The 19,242-nt window shown below is 40.5% G+C and overlaps 1 protein-coding gene and 1 non-coding gene across 6 annotated transcripts in view; both read left to right on the top strand.

Moving 5' to 3' along the window:
* Positions 1 to 19,242, top strand: part of dapk1 (death-associated protein kinase 1) — a 265,283-nt gene that overhangs the window by 57,540 nt on the left and 188,501 nt on the right. The gene's annotated exons all lie outside the window — the stretch shown is intronic.
* On the top strand, positions 3,737 to 3,810 carry trnat-agu (transfer RNA threonine (anticodon AGU)). The gene has a single exon. It is a non-coding gene; the product is annotated as a tRNA-Thr (tRNA).

Genomic DNA, 19,242 nt, shown 5'->3' with positions numbered 1-19,242 from the left:
TAACTGGCAGAAGCTGTTGCAATAAACTACTAATTGCATGATATGTAAGAGTAAATAGTTACTTGATATATTGGTGGACATTATTACAGAGACCAGGAGATGACCAGATGTTAAATCTCACTCTTTCAAGATCCTGAGTTGCACATTGCTCACACATCATATGACAATATTATATTGGCAGTGCTTATGGCATGCCTCCACATTAACTCTTTTGGACCCATAGACTGCAGTGACTTTGAGCTATGCATTTGCATAGTTACTGTAGAGCCAAGATATTTCCTAATAAAGAGGAAAGTATCACAGGCTATGAGTCACTGTGAGCCATCTGTCCCTTTGTTTCATCTATGACTACATTGAAAGTTATATATGGAGTATATTATTTTCAAATGAGCCTCCTTTATTTGAACAAAGGGATCTAAAGCTTCGAATGGGACAAAATCTCAGTTTGAAATAAATTCTGAAACTAACCTTAATGGCAAATATGACACAAAATTACAAAATGAGAATATTACCATGAAAGTGTGGACAGCTCGGTTCAGCTGATGAATGAGCAACAGAAGAAAAGTCATGTCGAACTTTGTTAACTTTCTCTGTCCATGTATGTTGCCAGATCTGACTTTTCCTTTTTCCAGTACTTTGTTTTTAGTCCAGAAAGATCCGTGGCTCAAACTTTAGGTAAATATGGTGAAGAAACAATATTAGGCAGAAATCCTGCAGAAAAATGGCTCTGGATCATCAAACCCCCATAACTTTTTGAAGCTGTAGCAACAAATATCAAGGGGGATCCTTTCTCATTCTTTTCACCTTGATCCCTGCCCATCATCTTCTGTCAGCAATAATTTGACAACACAGAGTCATAAAAGCAGACCCTTCGGTCCAACTTGTCCATATCGGCCAGATATCCTAAATAAATCTAGTCCCATTTGCCAGCACTTGGCCCTTATCCCTCTAAACTCTTTCTATTCCTATTCCCATCCAGATGCCTTTTAAATGTTGTAATTGTACCAGCCTCCACCATTTTTTCTGGCAGCTCATTCCTCTGCGTGAAAAAATTGCCCTTTTTAAAAAGGCCCATTTTAAATCTTACCCTTCTCACTTTAAACCTATGCCCTCTAGTTTTAGACTCCCCTACCCCAGGAAAAAGATTTTGTCTACTTACCCTATCCATGCCCCTCATGAATTTATAAACCTGTAAAAGGTCACCCTCAGCCTCCGATATTCCAGGGAAAACAGCCATAGCCCATTCAGCCTCTCCCTAATTATAGTTCAAATCCTCCAACCCTGGCAACATCCTTGTAAATATTTTCTGAACCCTTTCACATTTCACAACACCCTTCCTATAGCAGGGAGACCAGAATTGCAAGCAGTACCCCAAAAGTAATCTAACCAATGTTCTGTACAGTTGTAACATGACCAGCCACCTCCTTTACTCAATGCTCTGACCAACAAAGTATATGAAACACCTTCTTCAGTATCCTATCTGCCTCTGACTCCACTTTGAAGGAACGGTGAACCTATACTCCAAGGTCTCTTTGTTGTGCAACACTCCCCAGGACCTTACCATTAAGTGTATAAGTCCTGTTATAATTTGTCTTCCCAAAATGTGGTACCTCATTTATCGAAGTTAAATTCCAACTGCCACCTCTCGGCCTACTGGTCCATCTGATGACGGTCCTGTTGTAGTCTGAGGTAACCTTCTTCACTGTCCGCAACACCTCCAATTTTGGTGTCATCTGCAAACTTAGTAACTATACCTCCTATGTTCACATCCAAATCATTTATATAAATGATGAAAAGTAGTGGATACAGCACCAATGCTTGTAGCACGCCTTTGGTCACAGGCCACATTCTTAAAATAGCAACCCTCACCGCCACCCTCTGTCTTCTACCTTTGAGCCAGTTCTGTGTCCAAATGGCTAGTTCACTCTATATTCCATGTGATCTAAACTTGCTAACCAGTCTACTGTGGGGAAGCTTGTCTAACATGTTACTGAAGTCTAGATAGATCACATCCACCACTCTGCTCTCTTCAATCTCTCTTCGTTACTTCAAAAAACTCAATCAAGTTAGTGAGATACAATTTCCCACACACAAAACCATGTCAACTATCCTTAATCTGACCTTGCCTTTCCAAATACATGTAAATCTTATCCCTCAGGATTCCCCCACAACTTTTCCACTACTGATGTGAGGTTTACTGGTCTATAGTTCCCTGGCTTTGCTTCACCACCTTCCTGAAGAAGGGCTTATGCCCGAAACGTCGATTCTCCTGTTCCTTGGATGCTGCCTGACCTGCTGCGCTTTTCCAGCAACACATTTTCAGCACCACCATGTTAGCCAACCTCCACCTTCCGACACCTCACCTCTGGCTGTTGATAATACAAAAATGTCAGCAAGGGGCTGAACAATCACTACTTGTGCTTCCCACAGATATCTAGATACACCTGATCAGGTCCTGGGGATTTATCCATCTTTATGCATTTTGAGACATCTAGCAGCACCACCACCTCTGTAATATGGACATCTTTCAAGATTTAGCTGTTTATTTCCTCACATTCTTTTATCTTCCATATCCTTCTCCACAGTAAACACTGATGCAAAAATACTCCGTTTAGTATCTCCTGTTCTTCCACACACAGGCCGTGTTGCTGATCCTTGTGGGGCCCTATTCTCTCCCTGGTTACCTTTTGTCCTTAAGGTATTTGCAGAATCCCTTTGGATTCTCCTTAACCCTATTTACCAAAGCTATCTCGTGTCCCCTTTTGCCGTCAGGATTTCCCTGTTAAGTATGCTCCTACTGCCTTTGTACTCTTCTAAGGATTCACTCGATCTCTGCTGTCTATACCTGACACACACTTCCTTCTTTTTCTTAACCAAAACCTCAATTTCTCATGTCATCCAGCTTTCTCTGCACCTACCAGCCTTGTTTTTTCACCCTAACAGGAAGATACTATCTCTGGGTTCTTTTTATCTCATTTTTTTTGAAGACTTCCCATTTTCCAGTCACCATTTACCTGCAAACATCCACACCCAGTCAACTTCTGAAAGTTCTTGCCATTAAAATTGACCTTTCTTCAATTTAGAACTTTAACTTTTTGATCCAGTCTATCCTTTTCTATCACTATTTTTAAACTAATAATTATGGTCGCTGGCTCCAAAATGTTCCTCCGCCCCCCTTACAGCTCAGTCACTTGCCCTGCCTTATTTTCCAAGAGTAGGTCAGGTTTTCTCTTCCAGCACCACTAATCCAGAATCTGGTTTCAAGCATCTGCAGTCATTGTTTTTACCAGGTTTTCACCTTCTCTAGTGGACACATTCATATACTGAATCAGAAAGTTTTCTTATACACACCTAACAAATTCCTGTCTATCCAAGCCATGGACACTATGGCAGTCTCAGTTTATGATTGGAAAATCAAGATCCCTTACCATAACCACCCTATTATTCTTACAGATAACTGAGGCCTCCTTAGAAAATTGTTTCTCAATTTCCTGCTGACTACTGGGGGCTCTGTAGTACAATCCCAATAGGATGATCATCTCTTTCTTATAACTTCCCTGGACATATTCCCAGGCAGAGTGATGATGGTATAGTGGTGAACATAGCTGCCTTCCAAGCAGTTGACCCGGGTTCGATTCCCGGCCATCTCCGTGTTGTGGCTTCTCAACTGAAATTTAAATGGAACCTACCAGAGTAAAACGCGAAGAAGAATGTTTCTTTTAGGCACTTGTTGTGTGGCACTGTCACTTAATTGGTTAAAGTGCCTGTCTAGTAAACAGGAGATCCTGGGTTCAAATCCCAGTGGCGCCTGCTCGCTGCGTTTGTGTTTGGGCTTTGTGTTTCAACTTCTGGGTGGCACGGTGGCTCAGTGGTTGGCACTGCTGCCTCACGGCACCATGGTCCCAGGTCCAATTCCTCGACTGTTTGCACATTCTCCCCGTGTCTGTGTGGGTTTTCTCTGGGTGCTCTGGTTTCCTCCCACAGTCCAAAGATGTGCAGGTCAGGTAAATTGGCCATGCTAAATTGCCCATAATGTTAGGTTCATTAGTCAGAGGGAAATGGGTCTGGGTGGGTTACTCTTCAGAGGTTCGGTGTGGACTTGTTGGACCGAAGGGCTCATTTCCACACTGTAGGGAATCTAATATAATCTAGAATATCCTCCCTAAGTACAGCCACAATGTTATCCCTAATCAAAAATGCCACTCCCCTTCCTCTCTTGCCCCCTTTTCTATCCTTCCTCTAGCATCTATAGGCTGGAACATTAAGCTGCCAGTCCTGTCCATCCCTGAGCCAAGTCTCTGTAATCACTATGACATCCCAATCCCTTTTCCCAACCATGCCCTGAGTTAATCTGCCTTACTTGTTGGGCCTCTTGCATTGAAATAAATGCAGTTCAATTTTTCAGTTCTACCTCATTCTCTGCTTTGTCCCTGCCTGCCTTGACTGTTTGTTTGTTTGAGTTGCTCCCTTTCCCAACTGTACCAGTCTCAGCCTGAACTCTTCCTCAGTATCCTCGTGGGTCCCTTGCGTGCACCCCTTATAAGTTTTACATCCTCCTGAGCAGCTGTTGCAAATCACCCCATCATATTAGTCCCTTTCCAATTCAGATGCTATGCATCCTTATACAGGTCCGTTCTACCCCAGAAGAGATTCCAATGATCCAAAAATGTCTTCCCCCACGCCAGTTTCTCAGCCCTGCATTCGTCTGCCCTATCCTCCTATTCCTACCCTCACTAGCTCATGTCACCAGGAGTAATCCAGATATTACTATCCCTGAGGACCACCTTTTCTAAATTCCTGCCTAATTTCCTATATTCTCTCCACAGAATCTCATCTGTTTGTTTTCCTATGTCATTAGTTCCATGTGTACAATGACCTCCTGCTGGTCCCGCTCCCCTTTGAGAATACTCTGCATCCTCTCTGATGTTCTAGATCCTGGCAACTGGGAGGCAACACCATTCTTATGTCTTGTTGTCGGCTTCAGAAACGTCTATGTCTGTCTCTGACTTGAGACTCCTCTATCACAGTCGATCACTTTGAACCTGACGTACCCCTCGTTACATCAGAGGCATCCTTGGTACCAGGAATCTAGCTGCCAATGCTACATTCCCCTGACAGTCTACCAGTCCTTACATTTTCCAAAACAGCATGCTTGTTCAAGATTGGGATAGTCACAGGAGACTCCTGCCCTACCTGCCTCCCTCTCCTCCTTTTCCTGGAAGTAACCTATCTACCTGACTGTATCTTCAGTTTTTCTCCCATCCTGCAACTGCCATCCTTCAAACCCCTTAGCTCCTGTAAATTCTTTATTCCCTCTAACTGCTGCTCCAACCAATCCATGCGATCCGATTAGGATTTGCAAACAAATACACTTCCTACAGACATAATCATCATTAACATGGAAACTCTCTCTAATCTTCCACATCTGACAGGAAGAGCACATCACTGTACTTCAGGCCATCTTTGCAGCTTAACAATCTACAGACCCAGAAAATAGCACAGTCTTACTGCTCTAAAAATACTGCTCCAGGATAACTTTGTGCTTATATTTTTTAAAGTTTAATCAAGAGACAGACATCAATAAAAACATAATAAAAAAAACACTTTACTCGCTATTTAGATTTACAAGAGAAAAATCAGTAAGTTACACTTTAAAACTAGATACTTAACTGCTTTCCTGCTGTGAGTTCCCCCTCAGGTTTCTCTAAGGTCTGCTGTGAATATCACGTTTGTTTACTTTTCTTAGATAAACTATGTTCCTAACCTGAGATACCTCTCCACCCCCACCCCAGTCTGACCTATCACCCTCACCTTGACCTCTTTCCACCTATCACATTTCCGACGCCCCTCCCCCCAAGTCCCTCCTCCCTACCTTTTATCTTAGCCTGCTGGACAAACTTTCCCCATTCCTGAAGAAGGGCTTATGCCTGAAACGTCGATTCTCCTGTTCCCTGGATGCTGCCTGACCTGCTGCGCTTTTCCAGCAACACATTTCCAGCTAATGTCCAAAGATACTTGAAATCAAACAGAGGCAGTCAGCTATGACTGTTAAATGATTCTCCCATTTTCCTAAATTTACAGTTTTTACGTTGCATGAGCAACAAACTTGCTAAGTTGGATTAAGCAGTGAGTTAGTTAGTAAGTAAATTGCAATAATTATAAAAGGACATTAATTGTGCAAAGGGAGGAGAAATTACTTCTATTTCCAGGATGCTTGCTAGCACCAACAGAAGAAAGGGTAGGGCAATCAATTAAGGTTTGTGCATAAAGTCATAGGGATATAGCAGAATATAGTAGCAGGTCATTAGGATCATCATGCTAATGCCAGCTCTTTGGAACGTAGGGTTATGTAATTATTACACTCCCAACTCTACTGATTTAGATGTAATGATGTTTTCATTCAATTATTGCCTTAATTTATCGCTGGAAGTTGTTATTAAATCCAAGTCCACAAGGCTTTGTGACACTGTATTTTAGATCCCTGTGTTTAAGAAGAAAGCATTTCCTATGAACTTGGTTCTTCTGTCATTGCCTTAAATCTGAGTGCTCTAGTTACTCATCCTTCTGACACAGAAAGTCCTTTCACATTTACTTTGGCATAACCGTTTATGATTTTGAGTGTGTCTCAAAGCTGCTCTTTACTCTAAAGAAAACGGTTTATCTAGTATCTCCCACATGACTGAAATCTTGTATCCCAGCAGCGTTTGAGTAAACTCTTTTTACATTTCTTTTCAGGCTATGATATATTTCCTGTGGTGCCGTGCTCAAAATTGAACATAATCTTATTAAGACTGAGTTCATGTTTTTTTTAAGTTCAGTATAAATTCCTTGTATGTACTGAATACCAGGGGTCTCCGTGCTCTAGGAATCTACAGAAGGTGTTTAGGGATGATCAACAATCATTAATTAAGATTCATTGTTTCATCCACCCATTCAATCTCCCTCTCCCTCCTGATGTTTGACCACATTCTCACTTCTGGGTTGATGTAGTCAGTCTTTTAATTGAGTAGATTTTTTTAAATTTGGAAAGATACTGTAAAGCCACCCATTGTGATAACTGGTGGACTCGCAACAGACCGTGTTATGTTGTGGACGTGTCAGGACAGTATGATCCAGCAATAGTTCTGAGCCAATAGAGTCTTATTGAGGTTCTCATCAGCATGGGTATGGGCCAAACACTGGCAAATGGGACTAGGTCAGATTGGGAGGTCTGGTTGCCCACCCGAGCTGGTCTGAAGGATGTGTTTCCATGCTCTATGACTGGATCACCAGCAGCATCAAAAACACCACATGTTTCCTCAATTCCTTCATTATTCAGCAGTAGCCAGTCAGTGATTAAAACAAAACAGCAATAATTATGGAGTCATAAAAGGGGAGCTTCCTCTTCACACCCACACACTTCTTTGTGTTACCAGTAATGCTGGGGCTTAAGGCCTAGTTGAGTCATGTCCTGTGCAAATTTGTCTTTGACTTGAGAGCAGTGGAAAATCAAAATTGCATTTAATTTCTAGTTGTTTGTCAATAATGATGTCTCCCTGTTCCAAGTCTCTGATCATGCAGTTCTGTTTAAAGTGGTACTGTGTAATTACTTTGCCTTTTATTTAAAAGACCCACTTTGTACTTCTCTGTTCAATTTAATTTGCCATGTGGCTGTCCATTACCCCAGTCTGTGTCCCCTGAGGTCTGTTAATGTATTTACTGCTTTCTACATTTCTAAATCATGTATCATCTGCAAACTTCAAAATTATGTTTTGTATACAAAATAGAAGTCAGAAATATGTGTCTGAGTGCATTACACATAACATTAACCCCAGAGAAAATTATTGCTCGCCATTCGAATAAACAGTCATTTACAATTACTCTTCTTTCTGCCATACCAATCAGTTTTGAATCCATATGTCACTGTTCTGAAGCTTTTAGAAAATAGGAAGAAAATTAGCATAAAATTGCCCGCCTCAGTGAAATCAGCACTAGTTAATTTACAAATCACAACACAAGTGTCTCAGAAGGCCAAACACTGTTTGACCAACAAATGTTTTTAGAATTTGTAGTGTTTGTGTAGTGCCTTTAATGTAATGAAACCTTCAAAAGTTCTTCGCAAGACGAAATGTGACACAGTCACACAAGAAGGTATTTAACCAGATGACTAAAGTTTGGTCAAAGAGGAATGTTTTAAGTATTTTAAAGGAGGATAGGAAATGGAGAGGCAGAGAGGTGTAGGAAAAAAGCTTAGGGCACAAGAAACTAAAGGCTTGGCCACCAGTATTGGAGCGGCTATATTTGGGAATGTGCAAAATGTCAGAATCAAAGGAATGTAGAAATCTTGGAGAGTTGTGGGCTGCAGGAGATTGCAGTTATGGGGGGACACAGCTGTGGAGGGATTTGAAAACAATAGTGAGAATTTTAAAATCAATTTGATACTCAGTCAGGAGCCTCAGTTGGCCTTTGGGTGAGAGGAAAATAGGATATATTGATAGTTAAAACATAGGCAGCAGAGTGTTGTATCATCTTCGATTTGCAGAGGAAGGAATGCAGGAGAGTAACCATGGGAATGGTAGTCTCAAGGTAACAAAGGCAAGAATGAGGGGTTTTGCAGTAGATGAGCTGAGACAGGGGAGAAGTGAGGCAATATTAAGGAGATTGAAGGAGGCAGTTTTAAAAATCATATAAATATCCGGTCAAAAGATTAGTTTGTGATCAGAGGTGACACCGATGTTGTAGCCTGACTGGTTTAATTTCTGACTCTTATGAGAAAGTGGTATGAAGTCAATAAGGAACTGAAATTAATGGCTTCAGTGCTCCCGATAAATAATTAGAGGAAATTTCTGCTCACAGTGTACAGAATGTTGGATAATTCAGCAACTGTAGAGAAATAAGAGAGGTGATGGTGAGACACAGTTGAAACAAAAATAATTGCTACACATATTCAGCAGGTCTGGCAGTATATGTGGAGAGACATAGAGCTGTGTGAAAACTAATGCTGTGTCTTGAGGTGACATCAAGATACAGCATGTAAATGAGGAATATAAGAAACATGCAGTATATTGAATGGCCTGGACAGAGTAGATGTTGGGAAGATGCTTCCATTGGTAAGAGAGACTAGGATCCAAGGGCATAGCCTTAGAGTAAAGGCAAGACCTTTTAGAACAGAATTAAGGAGAAACGTCTCAGCCAGAGAGTGGTCAATCTATGGAAGTCATTGCCACAGAAGGCTGTGGAGGCCAGGTAATTAAGTATATTTAAATCTGAGATAGATACGTTCTTGAGTATCAAGGGTTATGGGGAGAAAGCGGGAGAATGGGGTTGAGAAACTTATGAGATGTGGTTGAATGGCAGAGCAGACTCAATGGGCTGAATGGCCTAATTTCTGCTCCTATGTCTTATAGGGGAACACCCTAGGCCATATTGCAGGAGCAGGAAGAGAAGCCATTGCAGGGGAGTGCCTGGCTACAAAAAGGTAATTAAGAATGGAACTAGTCGAGGAAAGAGTCAACCAGCTGGATGGAAGCTATGCTGAGGAAGATGAGGGGAAAAAGTTTACCTTTGACAAAGTGCTGAAGGATGTCATTTGTGACCTTGGTAAGAGATGTTTTAGTACTCAGACAGGGACAGAAGCCAGATTGGAGGGATTAAAAAATGGAGTTCTTGGAAATACGGAAACTGGTTTGGGAGGTGACAACACTTTCAAAGGCTTTGGGGAGGAAAGGGAAATTGGAGATTTCACAAGAATGGAAGTGCCAAAGGGTAAGATTTGTTTTGAGGAAGGGGAGATGACTACAAATGTTAAGGGAGAGACTGAAGCATTTGCAATGCCAGCTTGCACAGGGTCAACCAGGTGAAATTGGGTGATCAGTATTTTAGGAAAACATGATTGAGAGAACAGTAAGTGGGTCACATGGACAAAATGAGGTCAGAGAGGAATGAGGAATGATCAGAGAGAAAGATTTGACTTTGCTGTTTTCTTACAACCTGGCACAATTTATATTGGAAGTTAATTTAATGTTCTTTATTATTAGTTTAGTTGTAGTAATTAATATGTCCTAATTTTGATTTGAATGAAATAAAATGTACTGTTTTTCACCATTTTACAGATTTGTTTTTTTAACATGCATCAAAACTAGAGGGCATACGTTTAAGGTGAGAGGGGAAGGATTTAGAAAGTACCTGAGGGGTCTCTTTTTCACATAGAGGATGGTGTGTGCTTGGAATGAGCTACCAGAGGAATTGGTGGAGGCTAGTACAATTGCAGCATTTAAAAGGCATCTGGATGAGTGTATGAATGGGAAGGGTTTAGAGTGATATGGGCCAAATGTTGGTAAATGGAACAATATCGGATGGGATGTCTGGTCAGCATGGACAAGTCTGACTGAAGTGTCTGTTTCTATGCTATGTGGCTCTATAACTCTATATTCTGGGTTGGATAATCTAGCATGAAAGGTACAATATAATGGGTACAAAATTCAGAACAGCTTTAATAACCTTTCTGAATGTCACATTGCATATATTGAAGTTACATTTTCCTCATATATGAGGTGAATTTTTTATGACTCTATCGATGGTGATCACTTACAATTAGTTTAGAGGATGAGGTGTTAAAAGTTTATTCAGTATCTTTCCAGAATGAATGATCAACTATTCTGTTGAGGTTGTTATTTCCAGTATTAACACTGACAAACTGATTACAACGATTGAAAGAAAAATATAGAGACCTGTTTGTATTGTGTACCTGACAATCCAGTATTTAAAAATTATAAGTGTAGCTAAGCAAAATACAATTCACATTTAAAGATGACTGGGCTGTGTAGGTGAGGGGTGGGAAGTAGATATTGCAGGTAATGAAACCCACATTTGAATAATGGCTATTATTTGTGTGTTTTTTCCTTCAAGTGTGTGCAGTTGGTTGGCTTTCTAAGTACTTGCTTTCTCTTTGCAAGACATTGAGGAGTGATTGATTATACCTGTGCGTACAGTTTACATACTATAATTATATCTCTGCCCATTTCTGTTTTCCCCTAACTTTAATGACTAATCCTAGGGAAGTGTTCAGTATTTTCAGTTTTGGTGTACGCATTGCACTCTGACATTTTGAAATGTGTTTTTTGAAGGAAAAAAGTAAAACTTACCTTGCCCTTGTTTTGATCCTACTAGTGGAAAGCTTTTTGGAGGTTTTCTTCCAATCATCGTACGGTAGGGAGGTTGTTTCCTTATTTACACTTTAATTACCTTAATGATATGGTTAACAATTAAATGGAATTGGCTAATCATATTACCTGCACAGACCCACAAGCTTTGTACAATTTAATGATTGTTTCTATACTGGTTCTTTTAAGTACAGCCATCCATTCCCATCACCAAAGTCTGTTTGGCTGTTTCTTTTGCCACTTTCTATCTGTCATAACTGGGAAGAGTGCACTGATAATCGAGGCCCACTATTCCACAAGCTGTCACAAATGTGTAAAAACTCTTTTAAACCACTAAGATGATCAATTTGTCTTGAATAGCAGTCAGTCAGGCAAAAACAATGCCCACCAGGTTCAGTTGGTACCAAATAATAACTATTTATTGTAAACAAATTTAACTTCTGCAAATGGAAGAAAAGAAAGGATGGTAAATTTATCTCTATGCATCTTAAACAATGCACGTGAATGAAACGGATATAAAATCGGCAGTTTGACCCACCTGTATTATGGTTGAGAAGATGTTGAAGGAAGAAACAAAATTCTGAACGTCGAAAGTCCAGTTCATAAGGGTGGATTAAATTGATTCTCTGTTCCTTTTGATTGTGGTGATAATAATAACAATAATAATGTGCTGTGGTAATGGTCATTCTTCACTTTAATAAAGGACAAAGAATTATTGAATTCAATAGTGAGTTCTGAGGCTGCAGGGCTCCCAAGCAGCAAATGAGGTGCTGTTGTTCCAGCTTGTGCTGAGCTTTGCTGGAACACTGCAGCAAGCTGAAGACAGAGATACTGACCAGGGAGCAAGCTGCTATGTTGAAGTGGCAGGCAACTGGAAGCTCCAGGTCATTTTTTGCAAATAAAAAGTAAATATTCTGCAAAGCAGTCACCGAGTCTGGAGTTTCATCTCTCCAGTGTAGATGACACTATATTGTGAATGGTGATTACAGCAGACAAGATTGAATGAAGTGAAGGTAAATCACTGCTTCATCCTTGAACATGTATCTGGAGCCTTGGATAGTGAGGAGGGAGGAAGTAAGTGGGCAGGTGTTACATCTTCTGCAATTGGATGGAAAAGTGTTGAGGGTGTGGTGTTTGGAGTGGAGAAGGAGTGGACCAGGCTGTCCCAGAGGGAATGGTCCCTGCAAAATGCTGATAGGGCCAGGAAGCATGTATTTTGTAGTGGCGTCTCACTGGATGTTGCAAAATTGTTCGCTTATGATCCTTTGGATGTGGATGCTGGTGGGGTGGAAAGTGCAGACCAGGGCAACCCCTCAGTGTTGTGGGAGGGAAACAACTAAGGGGTGAGGACAAAGATGTGGGAAATGGGTCAAAGTTGTCTAAGGGCCTGTCAACCACGGTGGTGGGCAATCATCGGTTGAGGAAGAAGGTGGACATTTCTGATGCCCACTGTAGAAGTTAACATCATCAGATGTGATGTAGATTGAGGAAGTAGGAGAATGGAATGGTGTCATCACAGAAAAGCGGGGTGTAAAGATGTGTAGTCTAGGTAACTGGGAGTCGGGTTTGTAGTGGGTAATTGGTGGCCAACCTATCCTCAGAAATAGAAACCGAGATGCCGAGAAAAGAAAGAGAGAAGTCAGAGATGGTTCTTAGTAAAGTTCTGCACAAGAAATTATAACAAAAATAATGCATGTGAAATCGTGGTAATCATGATATAGATTGACTTGGAGGTGTGAGACTAAGAGAAGGGATAAAGGGAATGTTCTTTGATGTTGTTGTGATTCTGTTCGCCGAGGTGGGAATTTGTGTTGCAGACGTTTCGTCCCCTATCTAGGTGACATCCTCAGTGCTTGGGAGTCTCCTGTGAAGCGCTTCTGTGATCTTTCCTCCGACATTTGTAGTGGTTTGAATCTGCCGCTTCCGGTTGTCAGTTCCAGCTGTCCACTGCAGTGTTCGGTATATTGGGTCCAGGTCGATGTGCTTATTGATTGAATCTGTGGATGAGTGCCATGCCTCTCGGAATTCCCTGGCTGGGCTGTTCTCTGTTTGGCTTGTTCTATAATAGTAGTGTTGTCCCAGTCGAATTCATGTTGCTTGTCATCTGCGTGTGTGGCTACTAAGGATAGCTGGTCATGTCGTTTCGTGGCTAGTTGGTGTTCATGGATGCGGATCGTTAGCTGTCTTCCTGTTTGTCCTATGTAGTGTTTTGTGCAGTCCTTGCATGGGATTTTGTACACCACATTGGTTTTGCTCATGCTGGGTGTTGGGTCCTTCGTTCTGGTGAGTTGTTGTCTGAGAGTGGCTGTTGGTTTGTGTGCTGTTATGAGTCCTAGTGGTCGCAATAGTCTGGCTGTCAGTTCGGAAATGCTCTTGATGTATGGTAGTGTGGCTAGTCCTTTGGGTTGCAGCATGTCCTCATTCCATTGTCTTTCCTTAGACATCTGTTGATGAAATTGCGCAAAACTAGACGGCATAGGTTTAAGGTGAGAGGAGAAAGATTTAAAAGGGACATAAAGGGCATAGTTTTCACGCAGAGGGTGATGTCTGTATGGAATGAGCTACCAGAGAAAGTGGTGGAGGTTGGTACAATTACAACACTTAAAAGGCACTTGCATAGGTATATAAATAGGAGGCTTTAGAGGAATATGGACCAAATGCTGGCAAATGGGGCTAGATTTATTCAGCATGTATGGTTGGCATGGACAAGTTGGATCGAATTGTCTGTTTCTGTGCTGTATGTCTTAATGGCTCTGTGTGCTGTGATACAGTGAAAAGTATAATTTTGTATGCTATCCAGGCAAATCGTGCCTTACCTAAGTACATCAGGGTCATAGAACAGTACAGAATATAGTGTTACAGGTGCAGAGAAAGATCAGCTCTAATATGAGAGGTATGTTCATAAGTCTGATAACAACAGGAAAGAAGCTGTCCTTAAATCTTTTGGTATGTGGTTTCAAACATTTTTGTTCTTCTGCCCAATGGAAGAGGGTGGACAAGTATATAACTGGGGTTTGATGGGTCCTTGATTGTGTTGGCTGCTTTCTCAAGGCAGTGGGAAATGTAGAGAGAATCAATGGAAAGAAGGCTTGTTTCGTGATGAACTGGGCTGTGTTCATAGTTTTCTGTAATTTCTTGCGGTCTTGGGCAGAGCAGTTGCCATACCAAGCTGTGGAGGAAGCTTTCTCTGGTTCAGTTATAAAAATTGGTAACGGTCATTGTGAGCATTCCAAATTTCCCTTAGCCTTCTGAGGGAGTAGCAGCCTTGTTGTTCTTTCTTGACTGTAGCATTGATGTGGATGGACCAGGACAGATTTTTTTTCTGATATTTACGTATAGGAGCTTGAAGCTGTCAACCATCTCTACCTCAGCATAATTGGTATAGACAGGGGCATGTCCTCCACTCTGCTTCTTGAAGTCAATAACCAGCTCCTTCCTTTTGCTGACATTGGGGGAGAGATTGTTATCTTTTCACTATACTACTAAGCATTCCTATTTCTTTCTTGTATTTGGTCTTGTTATTGTGGTGTCATCAACAAATTTGTAAACGCATTCGAGCTGAATTTGACCCCACAGTCGTGAGTGCATAACGAATATAGTAAGGGACTAAGTCCAGAGTCAATACGATATAGAAGGGCAAGGATAGGTAGAGGGAACACCATCCACTGCAAATTCCTCTCCAAGTCATTGGCTATTCTAACTTAGAAATATATTGCCGTTCCTTCAGTGTCACTGAGTCAAAATCCTGGAACGTCCTCCATTACAACATTGGGGATGTACCTGCAGCAAATGGACTGAGCAGTTCAAGAAAGCGGCTCACCACCACTTCCTTGAGGGTAATTGGTTCATAAATGCTGGCCCGATCAGAGAAGTCTTCATCTCCTGATGGTTGATTTGTTTTTTGTATTCAACAAAGAGATCAAGGAAGTTTTGACATCCATGCATAAATTATGCACTCTAGATAGAACCTGTTTAATAGCTCTGCAAAGTCTGTACGAACATTTTGTCACACTGATTTGGCCATCAAGAAAAGGAGAATTTTAAATAAAGGCAAATATTAAAATTTTATGTAATGCTTGGACTCTTGAATTTAGTTGACTTGCACGCATTTATAGCTTGAACCAATTACAGATATTTAACTGGCTTGGAAGAGAATGAAACTTGAATTATGGGGGTTAAATTAGTAACCTGAATCAAAATGTGCTTAAATTTTTAGTAATTCTAGTAACAAATGTTGGGGACAAACAAAATGCAGAATTTTGTGTTTTCGGATCTTTCAAAACATCCCAAACTATTACGTAGCAATTTCCGCAACATAAAACTAAAATGGGCTTTACCATTGTTGGGTCTTCCTGGGACAATTAGGTGTTTTAAAAAAAAAAGTTAGGAAGGACTTTTCCTAATTTTCTCCTCATGCACCTGACCCTGTAATTTGACCTCAGTGAGTAAACACAATTGTCGGGTTTTTTTTGCATGTTTTTCTGAACAAGTGGTTGTCTGGGAAACGCTTAGTTTTCCATGTCCAGTAGATTTGCATTGGTTTATGTAAAGCTGCAGAAAATCCTATTTGACCTTGGGAAAGCTTCAGCTGTACTTCTGGTTGACAGAAAAATTGTTTGCTGATTTTAAACATGATTAATATTGACCATTCATGATAATTTTGAAGAAAGCTAATGGGGAGAAATCAAAATTTTATTAAGGGGATAGCAAAAGAACACTTTAAATCACTTTTGACCACCAGCTGGAAGATTTTCAATTAGTAAAAATAAATTTGTGCAGCTTTTCTTTGTAAAATCTTAGTATAGAACAAGTCTTTAGCAAATGAAACTATTGACTTGAGTCAGTTACATAAATGGTAAATCATGGCATAATCAAATCTGTTGCCTAGCTGCAGTGACTGACACACTGTTGTAAGTTTGCAACTAAAGAGCCTTTAAGCTCCAAAGGACGTGCCAGATTCCTCATCACTCACTTTACTGTTTTCCTTCACCTAATGTTGAGCTAGGTTTTGTGTTTTTAAATCTCTTTAAATGTACCCATTTATTTTGTGTTTTTAAGTCTGTGGTTTATTACTCAGTTTGCGAACATCTATCATGGGGAAGTTGCAAAATTTGGATTATTAAGGAAATGATAGCAAGCTACTTAGGCAATCAGGTAAGAATAATGTGATTTTGTGAAGGGGAAGTGGTATTTAGCTAACATACTACAGTTTTCTGAGAAATTAACAGGTGAGGTTTCCTTTAGTAATTTTTAACACAACAGCACTTATGAGAAAAAAGTAGTCATGGTGTGGGGTAACACATTAACAAGGATAAAAGTTTAGTTACATAATAAGCAGCAAAGTGTACGGATAAATGTAACTTGAAATGGCAACAATAGAGAGAGGAGTGTTCGGGATTAGTGCTGGACCCTCAACTATTTGCAGTCTATGTCATTGACTTGAAAATGGGGACTAAATATAACACAATTTGCTGATGAACCCAAGATAGGTTACAAAGAAGTAAGTTTTCAAATGTATGTGGAGAGTCTGCAAAGGGATAAAGATAGTTTAAGTGAACAGGCAAATATTTGGTAGATGGGATATAATAGAGCAAATAGGAAGACTAGAAAATTTAAATTTAAATAATGAGAGATTACAGAACTCTGAGATAGAGAAAGACCTGGGAGTCCTGGGACATGAAGCACAATTTTTACTATGTAAATCACCCTTTTTCAAAATGGTGGACCCTGCAAAGCCTTCATATCTTGAAGTAGGATTTGAAACCAGACCTTCTGAACCAAGAGGTAAAAGCACTGCCTTTGCAGCACTAAATCGCCTAAGCACAACAAAGTTAGTGCCAACTAATAGCAAATGCTTAGGTTCACAAATTGAATGTTGGTGTTTATTACAGGAAGTTTGGAACATCAAAGTAGGGAAACTTTAATGCCCCTGTACAGGGCTCTCCTGAGATTACATCAGCAGCACCGTGTCTAATTTTGGTTATCATTTTAAACAAAAGATATAATTACATTGGAAGGTTATCAGAGACTCTTCACAACTAGAGGACTTCTGTCACAGAGAAAGCTTGAACTGGTTGCGATTTTACCTTGGATTTTAAAGAAATAAGAAGTGATCCTATTGAAATATGTCAGATCCTGATACCACCATTGTGGTATTTTGCAGGGCAGGTCTTGTGTCTCAAACTTGATTTGGGTTTTTTGAGGAAGTGACAGCAATGATTGATGAGGGTAGGTCAGTGGTTGTTGTATATATACATGGACTTTACTAAAGCATTTCACAAGGTCTCCCATGATAGGCAGGTCCAGAAGATCAAGTAGTATGGTATCCATGATGAGTTGGCAAATTGCGTATAAAATTTGCTTGTGCATAGAAGACAGAGGATAATTTCTTAGGGCTGTTCTTCTGACTGCAGATGACAAGAAAGTTGGTGGACTTGTGCCAATTAAAGAAGGTTATCAAAGGATGAAGCAAGATATATATCAGTTGGAAAGTTCAGCAGAGAAATGACAGATGGAGTTTAATCTTGACAAGTGTGAAGTGATGTATTTTGGAAGGTGAAAGGCAAGAGGAAAATATACAGTAAATGACAGGACCTTTGGACAGATTAATATATAAAGAGACCTTGAGGTCAAGTCTACTTTGGCTGGAAGTGCCCACACAAGTGGGTACGGTGATAACGAAGGCATACGACATGGATGGCTTTTTGCTGGAGCATCAGAGGCTGAGGGGGTGACCTGATGGAAATAGATAAAATTGAAAGACATGGATAGAATGGATAATCAAAGTCTTTTTCCCAGGGTGGAAATATAAAATACTGAGGGGCAGAGGTTTAAAGTGGAAGGGGAAAGTTTAAAGAGGATAGTGGATGTCTGAAATGTGCTGCCACTGGAGATGGCAGAAGTAGATATAATAGCAATGTTTAAGAGGTATTGATGCAATCACATTAGCGGGATACAGACCATGTGCAAGCAGATGGAATTAGTTTAGAATGGCATCATAGTCAGCACAGACATGGTGAGCTGAAGGGCCTGTTCCTGTGCTCTGCTGTTCTATGTTCTCTGTTATGTTCTAAGGGGACTTAATGGGGTGAATTCTGAGACAATGTTTCCTTTTGTAGAAGAGACAAAGACAAAATTTAAGGTCTTGCTTTTCAGATGGAATTGAGTGCCTCTTTCATTCCTCCAGTGTTTTCTCTGTGGAATTCTTTTCCTGAGATAAAATAGCTGAGTCATTGAGTTCAGTCCAGGCTAAGTAGATATTTGATCAACAGGGGGTTTCATTTACCATGACTAATCCACCAAGCCTGTACATTCCTGGATATTACAGGCAATTTAGCATAGCCAATGTACCTGACCTGCACAGCTTTAGACTGTGGGAGGAAACTGGAGCACCCAGAGGAAATCCACACAGACACTGGGAGAATGTGCAAACTCCACACAGTCGGTCCCCCAAGCAGGGTCCCTGGTGCTGTGAGGCAGCAGTGCTAACCACTGAGCCCAACTGCATCATGCTCAGTTCCAAGGTCAAAATTCATGTTTTGCAGATAAACTGACCATCAAAAGCCTATGCATTTGGTACATGCACAACATCGTCTGGTTTTTATGCCTCATACAGCCTGCTCTGCTTCTGTGTTGACCTTGAATCATAGAAAATTGAATGTTTTCATTTAAGACGTCTGCTAAAAGATTTTTCTTGTGTGTGGTAATTGTTGGGCAGAGCCCAAAAACTTCTAACTTTGTCAGTAGACATTTTTCTGATTCAATCAAGGCTACAAACTTTTTTAAGACCCTTGCTATTTGCCAATTTTTTAAAGAAATGTTGATTTGATCACAGAAGAATCAGTTCTTCAGATTTTTTTAATCAACTCAATCAGAATGGTTCTTTGTGTTCCATTCTGCTGTGCAGTGAATATTCCATTGTAAGTGCATTTTGATTTCAAAATAAACACACCCCCACAGTAATAACAGCTTTCAACCCACAGCAACCTTTGAGTAGTTTCATGTCAGGCTTTTATTATTTCACTTCTCTATTCTGTAGACTTGCTGTATCTACATTGTGTTAACTACACTACGTGGATCTCCCTTTCTGCAGCCGGATTGA

The sequence above is a fragment of the Chiloscyllium plagiosum genome, unplaced genomic scaffold (assembly GCF_037043375.1).
Source record: "Chiloscyllium plagiosum isolate Xiang-an unplaced genomic scaffold, Cpla_swu_hap1 HiC_scaffold_2, whole genome shotgun sequence".
Classification (NCBI taxonomy): Eukaryota; Metazoa; Chordata; class Chondrichthyes; order Orectolobiformes; family Hemiscylliidae; genus Chiloscyllium; species Chiloscyllium plagiosum.
This window is presented reverse-complemented; position numbering and strand designations above follow the sequence as displayed.